This window comes from Pelophylax lessonae (assembly GCF_965119305.1).
Source record: "Pelophylax lessonae genome assembly, chromosome: 11".
NCBI classification, from domain to species: Eukaryota; Metazoa; Chordata; class Amphibia; order Anura; family Ranidae; genus Pelophylax; species Pelophylax lessonae.
In genome coordinates, this window is record NC_138778.1 from 18,824,930 (window position 1) to 18,850,780 (window position 25,851).

At 45.6% G+C, this 25,851-nt stretch overlaps 1 protein-coding gene across 2 annotated transcripts in view; it reads left to right on the forward strand.

Annotated features, from left to right (window-relative positions):
* CPSF4L (cleavage and polyadenylation specific factor 4 like) overlaps window positions 1–25,851 on the forward strand; it is an 88,682-nt gene that overhangs the window by 3,012 nt on the left and 59,819 nt on the right. The window lies entirely within an intron of this gene.

The window sequence follows — 25,851 nt, forward strand, 5'->3', positions numbered from 1 at the left end:
CGTTCCAGCGTATTCCAGTATGTTTTATATGCTTTTTCCCGCGTTCCAGTACAGTCCATCATTGGTGTCAGTGGGGGGGAGTGGGTAATATTGGAGTCAGTGGCAGGAATAGTGCTCCATCATTGGTGTCAGTGGGAGGAATACTACCCCATCATTGGTGTCAGTGGAAGGAATAGTGCTCCATCATTGGTGTCAATGGGAGGAATACTACCCCATCATTGGTGTCAGTGGGAGGAATAGTACCCCATCATTGGTGTCAGTGGGGAGGAATAGTGCCTCATCATTGGTGTCAGTGGGAGGAATAGTGCCCCATCATTGGTATCAGTGGAAGGAATAGTGCCCCATCATTGGTGTCAGTGGGAGGAATAGTGCCCCATCATTGGTGTCAGTGGGAGGAATAGTGCCCCATCACTGGTGTCAGTGAAGGAATAGTGCCCCATCATTGGTGTCAGTGGGAGGAATACTACCCCATCATTGGTGTCAGTGGGAGGAATAGTACCACATCATTGGTGTCAGTAAAGGAATAGTGTCCCATCATTGGTGTCAGTGGGAGAAATAGTGCCCCATCATTGGTGGCAGTGGGAGGAGTAGTGTCCCATAATTGGTGTCAGTGGAATAGTGCCCCATCATTGGTGTCAGTGGGAGGAATAGTGCCCCATCATTGGTGTCTGTGGGAGGAATAGTGCCCCATCATTGGTATCAGTGGGAGGAATAGTGCCCCATCATTGGTGTCAGTGAGAGGAATAGTGCCCCATCATTTGTATTAGTGAGACTAATAGGGCCCTGTAGTTGGTGTCAGTTGTATGAATGGTGCCCTAATGTTGGTGTCAGTGACAGGACTTATGCCCCATTGTTGGTGTAGAAGAAATAGAATTGTGTATCAAGAAGAGGAATAGTGTTTTCCGGGGGCCTGATAAAGGCAAGGAAAGGGCCACTTCTGGCCCCCCAGGACGCGATTTGGAGAGCACTGTTTTAAAAATCAGCATGCAGGAAAACAGCCGGAGTTAACCATTTTTCTATAGCAATGCTAGCGGTTTTATTTTCCCATCCCTCAGCTTCCCTTCAGCACAAATTACGTATATTGGTGACGCGGTCCGGTGTGGATGATGTAAAATGATCCTTGGAGTTAAGCTGGACATTAATAAATTTAGTAAAGTTCAGTTCTGAGAAAGTTTGTTCAGTTCTCTGATTGTTAGCGGCGTCAAATTGGCGTTTGTCTTCGACCGTGGTGACAAGAAAATTCAAAGTAGCCAGATTGAAGATTTTTCTTCAACCAATTTCTAACAGTAAATCTGTTTTTCATTTGTGAAGTCCATTCGCTCCAGAAATGCCTACAAATGACATTCATCAAGTCATCGAATGTACGGATGGGAATGTACGTATGAAAATCTAACACAAGACCAGAATGTCTACTTGGTGGACACGCTGACGTAGGCTACATTCACATTTGGCGTTTCATGAATGCGCACAAAATCCCACCATGTGCAACAGGGCAGTCATTGATTTCCATAGGCCGTCCTATACATAGCAAAGTAGCTCATACACCTTTTGGCGCCATAAGCTTCTCTTGTTTATTTCGGGACAAATGCACCTTTTTTTGCCGGGTTTGAGGTGCCATTATAATAATGAGCGGCGACCAGGAGTTTTTGTTTTTGCGCATTACGAAAAACGTTCACAAAATGCTAAAGTGTAAATGCAATATTGAATACAATTCGATAAAACATGAAAGTATTTTTGTTTGCTTTTGCTACAAATGTCAGACAGGATGGGGGCTCTAGGCTTCCAAACACACGAGGAATCATTAACATAAATATTTCTGCAAATAAAGAAGAAGAAAAACTCGTCCAACGCAAACTCGTCCTGCAGATCGTAATCAACAGTTAATTCTCTCAGATTCTGAAGCTTGGAGGGGCTTTTAGGGCTCGTTCTCACCAGCAGAAGGTGCGCAAAACTTGTTCTTGCGTTGCGTGTTGAGCACATATGCTGTAGATACATCACAGGGCTTATTTTATTTTAGGTTTTGTTATATTATTTTACATTTTATTAACTTGATACTCAATTTAACCTTTTTTGCTGCCAGAGCCCTTTTTTTTTTTTTTTTTTTACATTTTAGGCCTGAAGATTAGTTAAACCCCCACCCCAAAACATTCTATATACATTATGTATATATATATATATATATATATATATATATATATATATATATATATATATATATATATATATACACACATACATACACATTATATATATATATATATATATATATATATATATATATATATATATATATATATATATATATATATATATCACACACACACACACACACACACACATACATACATACATACATACATACATACATACACACATGCAAATACATACACACCATATTACCAAAAGTATTGGGACACCTGCCTTTACAGACACCTGTACTCTAATGGCATTCCTATCTTATATAGTATTCAAGATTTAGATAATAAAACAACTATAAAAAAGTATATATATATATATATATATATACATACACACACATACATACACACACACACACATACATATATACACACATACATATATACAGTGTGTATTTTTTATATAATATATATACATACATACACTATATCAGTGGTTCTCAATTCCGGTCCTCGGGACCCACTAACAGGCCAGATTTTAAGTATTACCTTGGGGGATGCAGACTAGAATACTGCAATCACTGAGCAGCAAATGAGATCACCTGTGATGTAATTTAGTTATCTTGCAAACCTGGCCTGTTGGTGGGTCCCGAGGACTGGAGTTGAGAACCACTGCACTATATTACCAAAAGTATTGGGACGCCTTTACACGTGAACTTTAATGGCATCCCAGTCTTAGTCCGTAGGGTTCAATATGGAGTTGGTCCACCCTTTGCAGCTATAACAGCTTCAACTCTTCTGGGAAGGCTGTCCACAAGGTTTAGGAGTGTGTCTATGGGAATGATAGAGTGGAGACTGCAAGCCAGACCTTCTCATCCAACCTCAGTGCCTGACCTCACAAATACATTTCTGGAAGAATGCTCGAAGATACCACAAATGTGTTCTGTTGGGTTGAGGTCAGAACTGTACAGGCCAGTCAAGTTCCTCCACCCCAAACTCGCTCATCCATGTCTTTACGGACCTTGCTTTGTGCCCTGGTGCAAATCATTTGGTGGAGGGGGGATTATGGTGTGGGGTTGTTTCTCAGGGGTTGGGATTGGCCCCTTAGTTCCAGTGAAGGGAACTCTTAAGGCGTCAGCATACCAAGACAATTTCATGCTCCCAACTTTGTTTGAACAGTTTGGGGGTGGCCCCTTCCTGTGCCAACATAACTGAACTGGGTCATGAAAGTCAAGAGCAAGGCACGTCATAATACATGGAGATCTGGGAATCATGGAGTTTTCTGTGAAAATTCTTGAAAGTCAGAAGTAGCCACGCTGTGCCCAGTACTGTACCATTGCGGCTGGCAGAATACCTCGAAGCCCAGGTAGGGGCAATGAGTTGGGGCTTAGCTAGGCCATAGGGAGTGCCATTAAGAAGTAATGGCATTGCACATGCGTCCCACGATTTGGAATTGCAGCAATTCCGCCCACGATTCAAATCGCCCAGGTGTGAACAGGTCCTTAGGACTACAGTACACCTCTCCTTATCTCCATAACATAGGAGGGGAGGTGGTCTGTAGTCCACAGTTCAAGCATGCGCAAAGCTAGTAAGACTGCATGAGATAAGGCTGCAGACTCTGCAGCTCAAAAGTACTTCTAATAGTATTTTTAACAGGCAAAAGGGAGAAAAGAGATGTTCAATGATGGGGATTACCTGCACCATGTGCACAGCGATTCTGAGAACTGACTTTGGGATTTCGAGTTTCTATGATCCTTAATGGTTGGGGCATCTCTGTCCCTCCCCCCATCATTGCAGTCAAGCCCAAGAGAGAGCAAATAGATGGAGCTTAGCTATGACATATGGTGGAGGTCCTCTTTTTTTTTTTTTTTTTTTTTTGTCTTCTATAGATCATTGTTATTCGTGTCATACACCCAATGAAATTATCTCCATAGCTGGGAGCGCAGTAAAAGAATTGCATATTTCGGAAATTGCACTAAGCGACTATTTTGATCGATAAGCAGTTGCATTTATTGAAGAGGAACGATTGCTGTGGATAGAAGACCTTCTGGAATCAAGAGGATTTCTGAAGACTGTGCAGCTGCACGAGGGCCCTCTGGGATTTGGGGTCCCACGTATCCTAGGTGTGCACCCTAAAGCTCAAACACATGCGTGTTTGTGTATGCAATATATATATATATATATATATATATATATATACACACACATATACATACATACATACATACATACATACACACTGACAGTGTAAGTAGGGCAGAGATCGGTGTCAGTAGGGGACTGGATGGCGTCAGTAGTTTTTATTTGTATTATTTTATATTCGTTTTTTATTTTACTATTTCTTTTAGGAGCCCCGTTAGGGGGGCTTTGGTGAAATATCAGGGGTCCAAACAGAGGGAATCTGTGCCACACAGGATGATTAGTATGTTTAGGCACACCCCACACACCCTGTGCGCATGCCTATGACCAGGTGTAGGTTGTGGGTCTTGTCCAGTGCTGGGACAAGGTCCTCTTAGAGCCCAGGGCGAACATGCCAAATTACACCCCCCCCCCCCCCCCCCCAAGATGTACGAGCATTATGTATCTTCAAAAATCCCCCACCCCCAAAAAAATACTCTTAGAACACATATGCCCAGGGCACAATCCCCCCCCCCCCCCCCAAACAAAAAAAAAAAACCCTTCCTAGCACAAATTCTCTACCCCTTAAATTCCCCCTCCCAGCACAATTTCCCCACCCTTAGTCCCCCATCCTAGCACTATACCCCCCCTCCCAAATATCCCCTCCTAGCACAAATGCCCCCCAACCATCCCTATTAGCACAAATCCCCCCCCCCCACCATATTACCTTATGTAGCACAAACCCCCCAATACTAGCACAAATCCTCTTCCCCCCCATATCACCACTCCTAGCACACCTCCCCAAATTCGGGCAAAGGGTCAGGACAGGCAGCAACCAGTATCGCATCTTAAGATATGTACAGAAAACGTGAACAGTCAGAGGCAAGGTATTTGGCTTAGGTGCCAGAAAGTTTAACACTATCACAACCCCAGCACCCTGGGCATGTTGGGTTCAAATATGGAGCCATAGGGTCTTTGGGGACACCATAGATTTTATAGAGAATAATTGGGGACACCATAGATTTCAGAGAGGGTCTCTGAAACCCTGTAGAATTCTCTGAGGGTCTTTTGGGGACTCCATAGGTTTCACCGAGGGTCCTCGACGACTCCGTATATTTCACAGAGGGTCTTTGTGAAATATATGGTGTGCTCAAAAACCCTCCGTGAAATCTATGGAGCCGTCATGGACCCTCAGTTAAATGTACGGTGTCATCATGGACACTCCATGAAATCTACGGTGTCCCCAAAGAACCTCTGTGAAATCTACGGTGTCCCCAAGACCCTCTGTGAAATCTACGGTCTCCCCAAGACCCTCTGTGAAATCTACAGTCTCCCCAAGACCCTCTGTGAAATCTGCGGTCTCCCCAAGACCCTCTGTGAAATCTGCGGTCTCCCCAAGACCCTCTGTGAAATCTGCGGTCTCCCCAAGACCCTCTGGGATATCTACGGTGTCCCCAAGACCCTCTGGGATATCTACGGTGTCCCCAAGACCCTCTGGGATATCTACGGTGTCCCCAAGACCCTCTGGGATATCTACGGTGTCCCCAAGACCCTCTGGGATATCTACGGTGTCCCCAAGACCCTCTGGGAAATCTACGGTGTCCCCAAGACCCTCTGGGAAATCTATAGAGTGGTCATAGACCCTCTGATATATACCGTGTCTCCAAAACCCTCTGAAATCTATAGTGTCCCCAAAGACCCTTTCTGAAATCTATGGTGTCCCCAAAGACCCTCTCTGAAATCTATAGAGTTGTCATAGACCCTCTGATATCTACGGTGTCCTCAAAACCCTCTGAAATCTATGGTGTTCCCAAAGACCCTCTCTGAAATTTATGGTGTCCCCAAAACCCTCTGAAATCTATGAAGTTGTCAAAGACCCTCTGTGAAATCTATGGAGTCGTCATAGACCCTCTGTGAAATCTATGGTGTCCCCAAGATCCTCTGAAATCTATGGAGTCGTCATAGATCCTCTGAAATCTACGGTGTCCCCAAAACCCTCTGTGAAATCTATGGTGTCCTCAGTCTTTGGGAACACCTTAGATTTTACAGAGGGTCTTTTTTCACCATGTGTGGGTTGGGCCATGACTTTTTTTAAATGCAAATCATCCAGCGGCCTTCCTTTCATCCATCCTTTGCATATTCTTTGTATTTCCTGGCGGTAGAACGCGGCTCTAGCTGTCACATATTTGCAGTATATTCCTGTTTATTTGCTTATAGTCCACGATGCCGAACGTTTCATGGTTACTCATTATGTGTTGGAAACTCTGAGTGCCGTTGATGTGTCCGGGGCTGGATGGGGACGGCGGTGTCACTCCAAAGACACGTGAAGCTTAAACTGGATGAAGCGCGGCCATTGCTGCGGACGCTGAGGGGCGATGTGTGCCATTGGTGGAGCAGGTCCCATCTGGGAATCAACCATCTGTCACCACGGATCTTCTCTTCTCCTTCTGATGTGAGGAGAGGAAGCCGAGTCTTTATGGGGAATCATCAACTGATTAATTTTCTCCCAACAATACGCCAGCGCGCATCACCCTACCCGGCGCCAACTTCCAGGGGCCACTACATCTACAACTACAAGCTTGTTTAAGTCACCGGGGTTTGGAAAACACTTGTGGGTGACTACCTGGGGCTCCGTTCTTCAAAAGGAAAAGCCAGACTCACTGCTGACCTGTTCCTGAAAATGCTGCGTTTCTGGCCGCCTCAGTATTGTCTGGGTCAGTGAATTGCGTTAACTGCGTCGCTTCCATGTTCAGGTCAGTAAGTCGCTGTACTCACCAAGGATCGTTCACTAGCTTTACAAGTATACATGAGGGAATTCCTGTCATAGGACCATATACACCAACTGTATAATTATAATAAAAAATAATAGCTTCACATTTTATCATTAAAAAGTCATCCCTGACCTTCAGTCCAATGTCTTTAACAAGGCGGAGATGATGTCATCATTTTGCTTCAGGCAAACTCCACCAGTGATCAGACTGTACATTGTAACTTTGTAGGAGGAGGAAGCATTTCCCCAGTCTCCCCTCCCCCAGTGATCAGACTGTACATTGTAACTTTGTAGAAAGAGGAGGAAGCATTTCCTCAGTCTCCCCTCCCCCAGTGATCAGACTATTTGTAACTTTGTAGAAGGAGAAGGAAGGATTTCCTCAATCCCCCCTTCCCTCAGTGATCAGACTGTACATTGTAACTTTGTAGAAGGAGGAGGAAGCATTTCCTCAGTCTCCCCTCTCATAGTGATCAGACTGTACATTGTAACTTCGTAAGAGGAGGAAGCATTTCCCCAGTCTCCCCTCGCCCAGTGATCAGACTATACATTGTAACTTTGTAGAAGGAGGAGGAAGCATTTCCTCAATCTCCTCCCCCAGTGATCAGACTGTACATTGTAACTTTGTAGGAGGAATGGGAAGCATTTCCTCAGCCTCCCCTCCCCACCAGTGATCAGACTGTACATTGTAACTTTGTAGAAGGAGGAGGAAGCATTTCCTCAGTCTCCCCTCCCCCAGCGATCAGATTGTAACTTTGTAGCAAATTCTGTACAAAATGCAGTAAAGTTAAATTTTAGGGCACACAAAAATGCAACCTATTAGCCAGTTTTTTGAAAATTATTTCATTTATTTATTTATTTTTTCTGGTGACAGGTTTTCCTTAAAGAGAAATCAGGGGTCTAAAAGGCCTCTGCTGTCTCCCCTGCCCTCCAGTGAGGCGAATGAAGCACAGATTGCACTCCACTCGTTTCTTCCCTGGCTATAACTGCTGAGGAAAGTGACACGGGGACCCGGAAGTGACATTTTACACCTCTCTTCCAGGTGGGGGAGATAAGAGCGTCCCCCTGCACAGAGAGAGAGCGGAGCTGTGGGAGGAGCTCAGCAGTTTGCCCATAAAAAAACTGCAAAAGGGGGTGGAGATGAGATTGGTCTCCTCCCTGCACAAGGAGAGAGAGCAGAGCTGTAGGCGGGGACCAGTAGGCTCCACCCACTACAAACCTCCTGCAGAAAACTACAGGAGGGGACAGGGACAAGACCAGTCACCCTGCACATGGAGTAAGAGCAGAGCTGTGGGAGGAGCTCAGCAGGCTCCACCCATTACATGTTGCCTTCAGAAAACTACAGGAGGGGGCGGAGACAAGACCAGTCCCCCTGCACATGTGAAGAGCAGAGCTGTGGGAGGAGCTCAGCAGGCTCCACCTATTACAGGTTGCCTCCAGAAAACTACAGCAGGGGGAGGAGTCCAGACCAGTCCCCCTGCACAAGGAGAGAGAGCAGCAGTGAGCGGTCTTTAATACAGGAAGTCTCACACTGGATTACTGCACAGATCTGGAAGAATTACACAAAACTCACTGAAATTTTTAGAATTTGAGATTTAAGCCCATTACCCTTGAAGGGGAACTCCGGCACAAGCAAATTGTGTAAATGCAAGAGGCATGCGTATTCCTTCCTGAATCATCGATGGTGCGTGCCCTCACCCCGCTCCTGGTATCACAACACCCTAAAGGCTCAAACCTGCCCCGTGGTTTCTGGAGTCATCACTATAAGCTGGTATGAACAAGCGACAACTCGATTTCTTTGCTATAAACAGATGAAAGGGGCGGGGATGTGACATCACATGACCTCAGGCATATCGGAGATGTTGTGTGGCATCGATGCCAAGGCAGCTGTTAGGAGAAACTTTTGGTGAACCTAAAACAAGGCTGGGCAAAGCCCATAAGTCTAAATAAAAAAAAAAAAAGGAATATACACTTATTGAGCCAATCCGGTTTTCGCTCATGATAACTTCTAGTCTGGACTGAATGACTCCTGAATTCTACAGCTACTTATAAAATATGCAAATCAAGCCAGCCAGACCTGCAACAGGTTTAGCAGTCTATGGTGGCATTCAACCACTTAAGCCCCGGAAGATTTTACCCCCTTCCTGACCAGGGCCTATTTTGCGATTCGGCACTGCGTGACTTTAACGGACAATTGCGCGGTCGTGTGACGCTGTACCTTAACGAATTTGATGTCCTTTTTTCCCCACAAACAGAGCTTTCTTTTGGTGGTATTTGATCACCTGTGCGATTTTTTGATCATGCGCTATAAACAAAAAAAGGTTACAATTTTTTTCAATATTAACAATATTTTTCACATTTTTTTATATGAAATTCCCCAAAACAAAAATGTAAAAATCAAAATTTAACATTTTAGGCCAATTTGTTTTATGCTACCTTTTTTTTTTTACCAAAAATATCGCAAAAAGCGTATTTTGATTGGTTTGCGCAAAAGTTATTGCGTTTACTAACAAAGGGAAATATTTTTGCTGTTTAAGGTGTGATGGCGGCGATCTGCGATTTTTTTTTTTTGCGGGACTGCGACATTGCGGGGGACAGATCGGACCCTTGACTGACATTTTTGACACTTTTGGGGGTACCAGTGACATTTCTACAGTAATCAGTGCTGTACATATGCACTGTTACTGTAGAATGACACTGGCAGGGAAGGGGTTAACTTTTTTTCAGAGGGAGTGGTTGTGTGTGTCCCTAGGGGCGTGATTCTAACTGTGATTGGCTGTGGCTTTATGTGTAGGAACAGTGATCAACGGTCCTACATAGTAGAACCGTATGATCACTGTTCATACACAGGGGAGAATGACAGGCGGCTTGTTTACATCAGCCGCCTGCCTTTCTCCCGCTCTAACGGACGATTGCAAGTGCCTGGCGGACATCGGGTCCGCCGGTCACACGCGCGGTGGGGGGGTCCGTGACCGCGCGCCTCTGGCGGCGCGCGCTTGCTCCCCAGAGCCTCACAGGCTACTGACGTATCCATACGTCACTTTGCCTGTGAGGGGCTGACTGCCGCAGTATATGTACTTGCGGCCGCCGGCAAGTGGTTAAAGCCAAAGTGCTTATATTTTGCATGCCCTGGTTTGCTTGCTTACACAGTAAATACCGATATTACCCAGAAAATCCAACACTGTGTGTGACCTCATAATAAATAAATTAATATCGTTTTTTTTTTTTTGATTTTTTTTCTCTTCAAGGTGGGAGGGGCTGGACTTAGCCAACGGAGTCCTGATCTAGCTTCTAATGTAGCTTTGCAGCAACAGATCACTTCTAATGGGGATCTATTGCTGCCAGGGAGAGGCAGGCAGGCATCATCTTTGCTCGAGCCTCCACATTGCCACCCTCACTCCTGTAGTGCCATGGTCCTCAACCATATTGAGACTGGGGCCCGGTAAATTTTTCCAAAAACCTGCTTTTCGGCAACAGGAAATAAAAAAAATAAAAAAGTTTATACTCCTACAATAAAATGATGGGAATACTCAGGGCTTTTTTTCAGCGGGAACATGGGGGAACGCAGTTCCGGCACCTCCAGAACTGAATGTATGTAATGGCGAGGGGTGCTGGGGTGTGCTGGAGGGTCTGTTGATGCTGGCTAATAGGGAATCTATTGTTCCTGGAGGGGATCTATTTTTGCAGAGGATGGGGGTCTATTGTTCCTGGGGAGGTCTTCTGTTGCTCATGGGGAATTTATTGTTGCCGAGGTGGGTCCTATGTTGCTGGTGGGTCAGTTGTTGCTGAGAGGGATTTATTGTTGAGGAAAGGGTCTAGGTTGCTGGCTGCTGGAGGGTCTATTGATGTTGGCTACTGGGGAATCTAGTGTTGCTGGAGGGGATCTATTAGCTGCTGGAGGGGATCTATTTGCGCAGAGGGTCTATTGTTGCTGGGGAAGTCTGTTGTCGCTGGTGGGGTATCATGTTGCTGGGAATCAATCATTGCTGGAAGGGATCTAATGTTGAGGGATGGGTCTAATGCTGCTGGAGAATCTATTGATGCTGGATGTTGGAAGTCCATTGTTGCAGGGATGGCTCTATTGTCGCTGCGGTGTCCACCGTTTCTAGATCTATTATATTGCCTTTCTTATTATCGTTAATGCTCTAAAAGGGGTGGTACTGGGAGGTGGGTAAGAGGTGAAACCTAGGAACAATGCTCGGAGGTAGGGTAGGGGACAGAGTCAAGGGGTGACTCAGAAGGGAGGAGTTCCTGCACCTACTTCTGAGAAAAAAAGCCCTGGGAATACAAAATATGTACTGTAATGCTAGAAGGCTGTGGATGGGGCTGGGTGTCACTGTTGGGGGGGGGGGTAAACTATGGGGGCTCTGGATATCTGGAATGGGCTGGGGAGGTCACTCCAGGAAGCTATGGGCTTTGCAGTTGGACATTATTGGAAGTTGGGGGCACAATGGGGGGCTGGAGGCTCTGCAGCAAGCTAAATGGCATTGCAGGGGGCTGAGGGCATTCAGGGGGCCTTGGGGCATTGTGGGGGCTTGAGCGGAACTGCTGGACACAATGGTAGGTTGGATGGCACTGTGGTAGACTAGAGGGCACTGGAGAACAATGTTGGAGGTTGGGAGCACTATGGAGGGGGCTGGGGCTTTGCTTCAAGCTAAATAACACTGAAGGCATTCAGGGGGCCTTGGGGCACTGAGATGTTGAGGGCTACCAGAGGGCACTGTTGGATGTTGAGGGGCACTGCGGGCCACTATGGGAGATTTGGTTGTGGAATGTAATGAGGATCTGCAGCTGGCTGGACTCCCAGGGGTTGGGAGATTGTGGCCTAGGAAAGGGGTTCCGGAGTCTGGTGGCCTTGAAAGGGGGATGAGCTTTCTGGAGGTAGCTGGGGTTTTCTGGAATGGGGAGGGGGTCTCTCCAGGAAGCTATGGGCTTTGCAGGGGTACTATAGGACACTATTGGGGGTTAGGAGCACTATGGTGGGGCTGGAAGCTCTGCAGCAAACTAGATGGCACTGCAAGGGGCCCTGTAAAAACTTGAGGGGCACTGCAGGTCACAATGGTAGGCTGGGTGGCTCTGTGGGAGACTAGAGGGCACCGTGGGACACTACTGGAGGTTGGGGGCACTATGGGGGGCTGGAAGCTCTGCAGCAAGCTAGAAGACACTGAAGGCGGCTGAGGGTTCTCAGGGGGCCTTGGGGCACTGTGGGATGTGGAGGGGCACTGTGGGCCACTATGGGGGGTTTGCTTGTGGGAGGTAAGGGGATCTGCAGCTGGCTGGAGACCCAGGGGTTGGGAGGCCATGCCCTGGGCAAAGGCAATCCTGGAGTCTGGTGGCCTTATAGGAGGATAAGCTTTCTGGAAGTAGCTGGGGGCAACTGTAGGGGCTAAGTTCTCTGGAGTGGGCTGGGGGTGTCTCCAAGAGGCTGCGGGCTTTGCATGGGCACTGTGGGAGATTGAAGGGTACTGTAGGACACTGTTGAAGATTGGGGGGCTGGAGGCTCTGCAGCAAACTAGATGGCACCACGGAGGTCTGAGGGCTCTCAAGGGGCTTTGGGGCACCGTGGAATGTTGAGGGAAGGGGTTGGGTTGTGGGGGGCATTAGGAGATCTGCAGCTGGCTGAAGACCCAGGGGGAGGAAGGCCGTGGCCTGACGTTGGAGAACCTCTGCGATAGAGCGCTCGGTAGCTGAAGTAGAAGTGTGGGAGTTGATTGAGTTCGCTCCTAGACTTCGTGCTGGACACATGGCTGTCGCTGGCGGCCTGTTCCAGGGGTTACAGCCCACCAGGGCCGCTGTCACTTAGCATGCAGCCCACTGTGCTACAGACCTGATTAGATAGCAAGCAATCAGAATTCAGCACTAAACAGTTTGATGCATTCGCACCAATAAGAAGCGGGTTTGATTGCCGCGTGTGCCATGCATCAAACAAAGAGCCCCCCCTATATATATAAGGCCAGCTTTGTTCTGTATCCTGTTTAGAGGGACATTTGGTGTGAAAAGCGCATTTCCCATATTAGATTTGTTTTTTTGGAAGTTCTTAGAACTTTGAATTTTCTCTTTGTGACGGTTCCTCCCTGCTCAAGGGACTTTCAGTGAATGAGCTGTCCGTGTGACGCCATCCCTGCAGTGACTCACTGTCCCGGTAAAGGATATTCCCCGCTGCTGGAGGGAAATATTTAAAGGGACTCTCTCAACTTTGGCAACATGAAAAATATTCAGTTCACTTTTACTTCCTCAAAAAAAAATCCTTTAAATTGAGCTAAAAAAACAAAAACAAAAAAAAAAAACAAAAAAAAAAAAAGACTTAAAATTCATTGTTATGTTACTGCACATGAGCTGAAAGTTGAGATCAGGCTTCAGTGGGGGGGTACCCGTTTGCTGAGCTGGAGCATGGAATGTGAAGTTATATAGGGGGCATATACAGGGCCGGTTGCTAGACTTTTGCGACCTAGGCAAGACCAGCTACTTGCACCCTGCCTACCAAAAAATAAAACATTTTTGAAAACTGTAGAAAGGATTAAAATAAAACATGAAACGGCTAAATTTCCTTTAAATTTGCAAAAATAAGTGGCATAAATTGCCCACAGCATCAATATTAAAAAGGCAAAATATTACTATTATATTAAGCACTTCATTACATTTACTACAGCAGGGCGGCCCTTAAGCGCAAAATCACATACCTATACGTGGTTTTGTTGAAGGGCTCTAGGGGGCGCACACGAGCCCTGCGCTCCCGCTGTGATTAGACACAGTGGGAGCTAATCAGCGGGCGGCCGCCGGACAGCCGTGATTGTGCAGGAGAATGACAGAACGGCGGTCTGCCTATGTAAACAAGACCGCTGTTCTGTCAGGCAGGAAGAGAGAGATGTTGTGTTCCTACTAATCAGCAACACAGATCTCTCTTCCTGCAGTCAGTCCACTCCCCCTACAGTTAGAAAGCACTCCTTAGGAGCACACTTAACCCTTCTGATCGCCCCTGATGTTAACCCTTCCCCTACCAGTGTCATTAGTACAGTGACAGTGCATATTATTTAACAATGATCACTGTATTGGTGTCACTGGTCTCCTAAAAGTGTCACTTATAGTGTCATATTGGCCAGCTGCAATGTCGCAGTCCTGCAAAAAAAATAAAAAAATAAAAAAAATCGCTGATCGCCACCATTATTAATAAAATAAATAAAAAAGTCCATAAAGTTATCCCATAGTTTGTAAATGCTATAACTTTTATGCAGGCCAATCAATATACGCGTTTTGGGATTTTCTTTTATCAAAAATACGTGGCAGAATATAAATTGGCCTAAACTGATAAAGAAATTAACTTTTTTTTTTTTAATTTTATTGGATGTGTTTTATTACAGAAAGTAAAAAATATTTGTTGTTTTTTTTTTTTTTTTTTCAAAATTGTCGCTCTTTTTTTTGTTTATAGCGCAAAAAAAAAAAAAAAAAAATCGCACAGGTGATCAAATACCAGCAAATAAAGCGCTATTTGTGGGGAGAAAAGAAAAATCTATTTTATTTTGGTACAGCATCCAACGACCGCGCAATCATCAGTTAAAGTAACGCAGTGTCAAATCACAAAAAAGGGCCTGATCATTAAAGGGGTAAAACCTTCTGTGGCTGAAGTGGTTAAAAGGCAAAATATTTTATTATATTAACTATTTGACCTCTGGAATATTTACCGCTCTTCATAAAATCAGGCCCTTTTTTTTTGCGATTCGGCACTGCTTTATTTTAACTGACAATTGCGCAGTCATGCAATACTGTACCCAAATGAATGTCATTATGTAATTTTCCCCCACAAATAGAGCTTTCTTTTGGTGGCATTTGATCACCTCTGCGGTTTTTATGTTTTGGGTTATAAATAAAAAAACATTTTTTTTTTTTTTTTTACTTTCTGCTATAAGTGTTGGTTTCCAGCACTGACCCCGCCCACTCACCTAGTCATTGCTTCAGCGCTGCTTCTATTCCAGATTATGCATGCAAAACATACCACTGCTATGGAACCCAGACGCCCGCCTGGGCACACAGCTGTCTGGTTACTTATAAAGGAACTCCACCCTTGCAATCTAAAATACTTTTCCCCTAAAATTTGTCCCTGTAAAAATGTAAGATAAAACAAACTTACTAGTTCATGGAGTCCAGCGTTGTCTTGCCTGTAGGTGCCGCCATCTTGGATTATTATCTGACACATGCACAGACAGGCCACTGGTCTTTGGGACCCGGTAGATCCCAGCAGCATGTCTGCGATTACGCTGGACTCCTTGTGAATGCACAGACCATAGGCATGCAGCACATGGGGTGTGACTGGGCACACCCTTATCACCCCATGCAGCGCAAATTCCCCCTGCAGCGCTGCTGGCTTTCCTCTGTCCCTCTATCAGGGGTCTGTTTAGACCCCTGATAGTTCACCAAAGCCCCCCAGAGGGGCTCTTTAAAATATTGTAAAAAAAATATATAAAAAAAACATACTATTGTAAAAAATAAAATGATAAAAAAGAATAAAAAAAAACTACTGACATCATCCTCTGCCTTTGAGCTTTGGGGTGAACACCCTAATGCAATAAGCTGCGCACACCTATGGCACACAGACACACCCCGGGGTACCCTGCTTGTAAACTAGTAGAGGCCCCTGTGCCACTTTGCAATCCGATGAGCTTCCTCCTGGAGAGGAGTTATATAGAAATTAGGCATCGACCGATTATCGGCAAAGCCAATATATCGAGGGTCGATCTGCACTTCCCCCGATATAAACCCGAATCTGCCCCTGAGTTTACCGATATTGCCGATATTTCGGGAAAGTGCTTGTACCGGAGTGATGCCTGCAGCTAGAGGCATCACCCCGGTACCGGCGTCCATAGCTGACGGTCGGCTGTCTTGTAATGACAACCAATGTGGCTGAGAAGCCGCTCGGCTTTCATTACAAGGAGCAGGGGGGGGACGCCCCCCCCATCCCGCCACTTTCCGCGGCTCGCCAGGGTCTCCCGTCCCACTGGGAGACCCAGGCATCCCACCTGCACGGCCGCCGAAGAACCGATCAAAGCCGCATTCTGCTCTGATCGGGTCTCCATGTAAAAACCCGGAAGCGATGTCATGACATCACTTCCGGGTACTCGGCACCAAATTAAAAAAAATGACAGCATTCAAAACAGCCAAACTTGGCGTTTTGAACGCTTTTAAGTGCAGAGGAGGGGTTTGGGGTCTTTTAGTCCCCCAGATCCCTCCACAAGAGTACCTGTAAAAAAATAAATAATAATATATACACATACATATATATATACATATACACATATACACACATAAAAATATATAAATAAACATTTTTTTTTTAAATGTCCGAAAATGCCGGCTGATACCAATATGCTGATACCAATATGCGATGACCAAAATATCGGTATCGGCAATAAAAAAATATAGATCGGTCGATCACTAATAGAAATCCAAGGAAGCAGTTTGCAGGACTGTACGTATGTGTAGGAACGCCCTAACGGATCCAGGAGTGACCTGCCGCGTTACTGCGCATGCGCGGGGTCTAGGTATGTCACTTTCGCCTAGGCAAAAATGACAGGACCCAAACTTTAGCAAAATAAAAAAAAACTTTTTTTTTTGTTTTGTTAATATTTGGATACAATGTAACTTATTTGGATATAATGTATACAAAATATGATTGCTGTCAAAGTTTTTAGTAACCTTTAACACTAGAGGAAATTGGAGGGACATGGGAACTATTATTATTTTTTATAATTATTTTGTTATAGGGCCCGATAGAACAGGCTTAGTTCAAATCCCTTTTTTTTTTATAAACTTTTTCTCATTTTGTGTTCTTGTATAAATTTGAATATGCTTTTATTATAATCCTGCGAGGGAACACATGGATTGTTGTAGTTTTGTAATAATTGCCCCCCACGGCTGCTATACACTATTTTTGTTTTTCTTTTCTTTTAAGTAAGAATTCTTACTACAAGTACTGATATAGCATTGTCAGTTTAATTAAAATCTTTTTCTTTTTTTTTTTTTTTTTTTTTTTTTTATTTATTGCAAAACCAGGGTTTGCCTTTAAATGGAAGTCCTGTATGCAAAGTATTTAGTGCCTCCTAGAGATCCTCCCAGCTGTAAAATCGAATCAGTTAGGGCTTTGCATGTGCAGCAGATGCCAGCACACAGTGGCCCTTAGAGGGGCGTGGTCTGCCCTCGCTCTATTATACCGCGAATTGAATGAGATAAATAAAAACAAACCTCTGTAATACCAGCCAGACTGAATCATCATGCATGAATCACAGATTGCCATATAAAGTCATTAAAAGAGATAGGATGTCCTCTCAGCCTCAACCCGGACGGGATTCCCCGCAAGCATGAGATGCAGCTGGCTCTGATTAGCGCTATACATGACGTTACAGGGACTGTATGGCAAAAAAATAATAATTTTCAGCTTTGTTCTTTACACATTTACACTTCTTTACACATATCTTTTAAAGATTGCTTAGCAGTCGGTTGTAAAAAGCCTGTTCACAGTGCTCCATAGCTCAAGCTACTGTTTACACCAGGGCTTGACAAACCCCAGGTCGCCATTGCGACCAGAAGTTTGGACTTGGCACCTGGGCTGCTCCCTGAATGTCCCCCACACCCAATGCGTGCCTCCCTGCTATATATCCCAGGCTCCACTTGCCCACATCTGCGGGCCCAGGACCGGCATAGCGGGTGTTGCCAGGTGTGTGGGGGGGGGGGGGATGAGAGTAGACACACAAGCAGTGCCGCGACAAGGCCATCCAGCGCCCAGGGCAAAAGATCCCAAATTGCGTCCCCCCTTCCCTTAGGGTTAGGTTCAGGGTGCCCCCATCCCTGCAATAAATGATTGTGCCCAGGGCAGCCTCCCCTCCTGCCCACCCCTTGTCCCGGCCCTGCACACAAGTACTCTCCTCCCCTTCTAGTGGACCCAGAAGAGAAACCTGTCACCAAAAGAAAATCATCACATAGGGAACAAAGAGTCCCTATGTGATAGAAGAGGAAAAAAAATAGTTAAAAAAATAAATAAATAAATAAATAAATAAATAAAAAAAAAAAAAAAAATGGAATTGTGAAAAATTTAAAAAAGTTACACCCAAGCACATAAACCCCCCCCCCCCCAAAAAAAAATAAAATAAAAATTGATGCACCCCACCCAAACATATACACACGTACAAATGTAAATTCACACGATGGGCTTTTAAAAAAAGTAGTCTATGAAGAATATAGGGGACTGATATGTTTAAGGTTTGACATGTTGGGTATCTATTTACTTGGTGCAACCTCAAGCTTTTATATTTTACCCAAACGATTGGGTAATTTATTGCTAAAATGTACTTTTAAAGGTTTTTTTTTTACTGAATTTTTCTGCTTCCTAGACCTTTGCGGTAATATTGTGTGATATAAAAAATTTGAACTACCACTATTGTATTCTCTAGGGTGTCTGCATGTAGAAAATATATAATGTTTGGGAGGTTTATGTAATCTTCAGGCCTAAAATTATTTTTTAATTGTGCAAAAAAAAAAAAAAAAAAAAAAGCAAAAACGGCTCTGGCAGCAAAAGGGTTAAAGGATACGTTCACCCTCATAAGCAGGTTACATTTTCCACCTGTAAGCTTTGTTAAAAAAAACAAAAACAAAAAAAAAAAAACTCTTTTAGCTGAAATCAAATTTGTCAAGCCCTGATTAACACTCAGACCTAAAAGACTCATCCCCAGTGACTCTTATCAAATGGCTCAGTTTGAGGTTTCAAATAGACAAAGCCAACCACAAAGCAGGCTGTTAAGCCCCGTACACACGTACCGATCGTCGGCCGAACGTTCAGCCGTCTTTTGTCCGAGGGCTGTCGTGTCTGTTGAAAACTGCAAAAGACTGCACACAAATTTTGTCGGCCAACAACAGCCGACTGCAGAAGTGATGTCATGTAGAGCTGCACGATTCTGGCCAAAATGAGAATCACGATTTTTTAGCTTGGAATAAAGATCACGATTCTCTCACGATTCTCTGTAACAAAAAAAAATTGGGATAACTTTACTGTTACGTTTTTTTTTTATTCATTAAAGTCTATTAATTGCGTTTGAAAGACTGCTGCGCAAATACAGTGTGACATAAAATATTACAACAATCACCATTTTATTCTGTAGGGTCTCTGCTAAAAAAGATATATAAAATGTTTGGGGGTTCTAAGTACTTTTCTAGCAAAAAAAAATGATTTTAACTTGCAAGCAACAAATGTCAGAAAAAGATCCAGTCTTTAAGAGGTTAAACTTCCTTTCTCCCTGGCAGAGGGAAGGAAAAGATACAATGTAATCATTTTTGTTTATAGTTACTGGGAGACTTTGCTGATAGCCGTTTGCTGGGAGGCTTTTTTTTTTTTTTTCCACAGCTGTTCTCTCTGCTATGCAGCTATGCAAAGAATCGAGCATATTTCAGGGTTAGATCGTCAGGAGGGGTGAATCGAGATCGCGATTTTCATACGATTAATCGTGCAGCTCTAATGTCATGTGATGGTTCACTTTCCCTGTGTTTTTTCTTTTCGGAGCATGCCCAGTCTTGCAAATCTGCTGTCTGTCAGCCGAAATCTGTACTGACTGGCGAACAATTGGCCGTTCTGGTGTTGGCCAACAAAAATTTTAATGCTTGCACGACAGATTCTGTTCGGCCGAAAATGCGCTGTCGGCTGTCGGAAGCATCATACTAACAAGCCTACAATCGGCCGATCGGTCGTCGGCCGAATATTTACGGCCGACAATCGGTACATGTGTACGGGCCTTTACTCTTAGCCGGCTCCTAGATTCAAATCAAATTTGTCAAGCCCTGATTAACACTCAGACCTAAAAGACTCATCCCCAGTGACTCTTATCGAATGGCTCAGTTTGAAGTTTCAAATACACAAAGCCAGCCACAAAGCAGGCTGTTACTCCTGTGTGATCTCTTCAGTAAACCCACAGTGCTCTGGGGATCCTTTATCATGTAGTACATGTAAACCATATCATTAAAATCTTACGTACGCTTTAATAGGTTAGGGCTATTTTAAAAGTCGTGTTCAGTCCTTGTAAATCTGCCCCTGTGATTCAGCTATCAATGTATTTGTTTAAACACTTCCTGTTTTTAAGGTGACAACGCTCTTTCCCCATCTCCCAGTGGTGCTCCTGTGTTGTCACCCTATGACACAGGCTGTTAGGACTTCTTCTGATCAGTTTAGTATTCTAAGAAGTAAAAAGAAAATCACCAAAATAAAAAAAATATAAACGGTAAAAAGTGCAAAAAAAGAAAAAATTAAGAGGCCCAGTGTTCACCACCATGAAGATCCGTTTGAGCCCGGGTCCTCTGGCAGAATGTAAACAATTCCTACGGGCTGCAGCTAAAATGCAGCACATGACAGGCATCCAACCCCACCCGCCTCCTACATACATTTGGCATGAGGTCACCTGTGTGCCAGAACGCCGGAGACTTCACGCCTCTTGCAGCATGAATCAACACTCATTTTTTTTTTTTATTACTCGTAATATATTAATCTTAAAGTGGACAAGTTCTCAGTACATCGTTCCCAATCATCTACCATTCATCCTCCGCTCACAGTACATTCCTCCCCATCATCAACCATTCACCCTTCACTCACAGTACATCCCTCCCCATCATCCACCATTCACCCTTCACTCACAGTACATCCCTCCCCATCATCCACCATTCACCTTCAACTCACAGTACAACCCTCCCCATCATCCACCATTCACCCTCCGCTCACAGTACATCAGTCCCCATCATCCACCATTCACCCTCCGCTCACCGTACATCCCTCCCCATCATTCACCATTCACCCTTCACTCACAGTACATCCCTCCCCATCATCCACCATTCACCCTTCACTCACAGTACATCCCTCCCCATCATCCACCATTCACCTTCAACTCACAGTACATCCCTTCCCATCATCCACCATTCACCCTCCACTCACAGTACATCCCTACCCATTATCATTCACCCTCCGCTCACAGTACATCCCTCCCCATCATCCACCATTCACCCTCCGCTCACAGTACATCCCTCCCCATCATCTACCATTCACCCTCCGCTCACAGTACATCCCTCCCCATCATCCACCATTCACCCTCCACTCACAGTACATCCCTCCCCATCATCCACCATTCACCCTTCACTCACAGTACATCCCTCCCCATCATCCACCATTCACCCTCCACTCACAGTACATCCCTCCCCATCATCCACCATTCACCCTCCGCTCACAGTACATCCCTCCCCCATCATCCACCATTCACCTTCCACTCACAGTACATCCCTCCCCATCATCCACCATTCACCCTCCGCTCACAGTACATCCCTCCCCATCATCTACCATTCACCCTCCTCTCACAGTACATCCCTCCCCATCATCTACCATTCACCCTTCACTCACAGTACATCCCTTCCCATCATCCACCATTCACCCTCCGCTCACAGTACATCCCTCCCCATCATCCACCATTCACCCTCCACTCACAGTACATCCCTCCCCATCATCCACCATTCACCCTCCACTCACAGTACATCCCTCCCCATCATCCACCATTCACCCTCTGCTCACAGTACATCCCTCCCCATCATCCACCATTCACCCTCCACTCACAGTACATCCCTCCCCATCATCCACCATTCACCCTCTGCTCACAGTACATCCCTCCCCATCATCCTACCATTCACCCTCTGCTCACAGTACATCCCTCCCCATCATCCTACCATTCACCCTCCTCTCACAGTACATCCCTCCCCATCATCCACCATTCACCCTTCACTCACAGTACATCCCTCCCCATCATCCACCATTCACCCTCCACTCACAGTACATCCCTCCCCATCATCCACCATTCACCCTCCGCTCACAGTACATCCCTTCCCATCATCCACCATTCACCCTCCGCTCACAGTACATCCCTCCCCATCATCCACCATTCACCCTCCACTCACAGTACATCCCTCCCCATCATCCACCATTCACCCTCCACTCACAGTACATCCCTCCCCATCATCCACCATTCACCCTCCACTCACAGTACATCCCTCCCCATCATCCACCATTCACCCTCTGCTCACAGTACATCCCTCCCCATCATCCACCATTCACCCTCCACTCACAGTACATCCCTCCCCATCATCCAGCATTCACCCTCCGCTCACAGTACATCCCTCCCCATCATCCACCATTCACCCTCCGCTCACAGTACATCCCTCCCCATCATCCACCATTCACAGTACATCCCTTCCCATCATCCACCATTCACCCTCCACTCACAGTACATCCCTTCCCATCATCCAGCATTCACCCTCCACTCACAGTACATCCCTCCCCATCATCTACCATTCACCCTCCAGTCACAGTACATCCCTCCCCATCATCCACCATTCACAGTACATCCCTTCCCATCATCCACCATTCACCCTCCACTCACAGTACATCCCTCCCCATCATCCACCATTCACCCTCTGCTCACAGTACATCCCTCCCCATCATCCACCATTCACCCTCTGCTCACAGTACATCCCTCCCCATCATTCACTATTCACCCTTAACCCTACTAAACCTAGGTTTACCCTAATTCATTTTAAAATAACCCCTTTTTTTTTCGGCAGGTCTTTTAACCATTCAGTTTTTGTTTTGTTCATTTATTTTAGTGTCACTTGTAGAAATAAAAGGGGGGGGGGGGGGGAAACACCTTAATTCATTTGTAAATACCAGTGTAAATTTAAACAGGACACATTTTATCTTCAAAACCAAATTAAAAAAACAAAAATGAAATCAAAGTGATAAAAAAAAGGATTTATTTTCCTACAGTTTGTCTACAAATTGTAGGAAAAAAAATACTTTTTTGCAAGACAATACCTTTAAATCAAGTACCCCCCATCCACATGGTACCAGGAAAAATAATTTACCCATCCTTCGTTCTCGCAGGTTTCTCTTTTTCATGCAACCGTTCCCCTGAAGCCGCTTTTCGGTGCTCCAGCTGGCAGTCGCAGCTGTCATGTGTCACCAAATACAATGCAGGACCAAGAGTCCTGCACTGCAAGTGAGGACAGCGAAAACCCACCCACAACCTCAGAGTGAAGCTGTGTGGGGGTAAGTTAGGCAACAGCCGTTTTTCCTGATACCCTAACCAGCGGCCATTAAACTGTGGCCTGGGGGCCAGATGCGGCCCTTTGCTTGCTTTTACCTGGCCCATGGGGCATTATTCCCCCTGCCATCAGCAACAGTGGGGTACTATTCCTCCTACTGACACCAATGATAGGATACTATTCCTACCACTAACACCAATAACGGGGCACTATTCCTTCCACTGACACCAATAATGGGGCGCTATTCCTCCCACTGACACCAATGATGGGGCACTATTCCTGCCACTGACACCAATGATGGGGCACTATTCCTCCCACTGACACCAATGATAGGATACTATTCCTTCCACTGACACCAATAACGGGGCACTATTCCTCCCACTGACACCAATGATGGGGCACTATTCCTCCCACTGACACCAATGATAGGATACTATTCCTTCCACTGACACCAATAACGGGGCGCTATTCCTCCCACTGACACCAATGATGGGGCACTATTGCTCCCACTGACACCAATGATGGGGCACTATTCCTCCCACTGACACCAATGATGGGGCACTATTCCTCCCACTGACACCAATAATGGGGCACTATTGCTCCCACTGACACCAATGATGGGGCACTATTCCTCCCACTGACACCAATGATGGGGCACTATTCCTCCCACTGACACCAATGATAGGATACTATTCCTTCCACTAACACCAATAACGGGGCACTATTCCTTCCACTGACACCAATAACGGGGCGCTATTCCTCCCACTGACACCAATGATGGGGCACTATTGCTCCCACTGACACCAATGATGGGGCACTATTCCTCCCACTGACACCAATAATGGGGCACTATTCCTCCCAAGGACACCAATGATGAGGCACTATACCTCCCACTGACACCAATGATGGGGCACTATTCCTCCCACTGATACCAATGATGTGGCACTATTCCTCCCACTGACACCAATGATGGGGCACTATTCCTCCTACTGACACCAATGATGGGGCACTATTCCTCCCACTGACACCAATGATGGGGCACTATTCCTCCCACTGACACCAATGATGGGGCACTATTCCTCCCACTGACACCAATGATGGGGCACTATTCCTCCCACTGACACCAATGATGGGGCATGGTTTACTCCCACTACTGGCCCCCCTAAAGTCTGAAGATCAGTAAACTGGCACTTTGTTCATACATTTTGGAGACCCCCTACCCTAGGCAAAAAGGAGCACTTAACCCTTGCAGTGCAGGGTAACCACACTGCAAGCCTAGTTTTTTTTCTGTTCCCCGGAATTCAGCTTCAATATCCCATCTATAAGTATGTGCGTTACATAGACGCCTCTTGTCTGGCACAAAGGACGCTGGTCTGTCATTATGACGAGGTAGTCCGCGGTGTCAGTGGTTTGCTCGAGTAGCCCAGAGCATGAAAGACCCCTTTGATGGCGCTCAGTCAGGGGACCAAAAACATTGACGCAGCTCCGTATAGAGTGTTTGGCCGTGACGTGTAATGTTAGTATATGAGCGAGGTGGGCGGGGGAGGGGTACACATTGGAGTACTGTAAAGAGAACAGAAGCCGCTTGTGCTTTTACTTTAAGTCTAGGCCTTTCAAGGACACACGGTCGGATTATTCGAGCCTTCTCAATTTATGCCAAGAAAAAAAAATAAACCTTGTTCACTTTTTTTTTTGCATGGCCAGAAATAGATCTGGCGTGGACGCGGGCCTTCAAATAACAACGCTGCGCTGCGGCCCGTGCTCCAGGGATTGCTAAAAAATATTTTTCCCCTCGGTCCTCCATGGGACGGAGTATGGAAATATGCAATGGGTTGTTTTTTCACTCTCCGACCACAGCGAAGACTGCATTGTCTTCTGATGGGCAGTGTTAATTTTGGCAGCAAATTTCGATTTAGTTTTAGTCATATTTTAGTCATCTGAATTGTTTTAGCTTTAGTCCTATTTTAGTCTAATAAAATCTCCAGTGCATTTTAGTCAACTAAAATCTCATGCATTTTAGTCAACTGCAAATGGAATGGGTTTAGGTCAATTGTAACGCGTTATTTTAAACATTTCTCTGGAATTTCCAATCTATTTACACTGAACAAAACTTTAAAAAACGCAAAATTTTTGTTTTTGCACCCCCCTCCCCGCCCCCCTTTTCAACTGGCTCCAGACCGCCCATCGCCAATTTACCTCCTGCGCGAAATGACATAGACCTACGTCGGTCACGCATCGGCAGCGGGGATTCCGACGCACGCGGCAGCGGTGATTCCGACGCACGGTTGAGGTGGCTCAGATTGCCGCCTGACACCCGCGATTGTTCCCTGCTGATAGCGAAGAATGGTCGGCTGTTGCAAACACACCTGACCGTTCTTCTCCCTGGAATGGTCACAGAGCGCCTGTGATCCTTCTATATAGGATCACAGGTCTCTATGGTCATTTCACAAGCCACGCCCCCCCCCCACAGTTAGAATCACTCCCCTAGGCTCACATTTAACCCCTTGATCACCTAAAGTGTTAACCCCTTCCCTGCCAGTGTCATTATTACAGTAACAGTGCATATTTTTAGCACTGATTACCGTAGTAATGTCACTGGTACCCCCAAAAGTGTCAAAAATGTTAAGTTAGGGGTCCGATCTGTCGAAGTCCTGCTAAAAATCTCCGATTGCCGCCTGACACCTGCGATCGTTTTCCCGCTGAGAGAGAAGGACGGTCGGC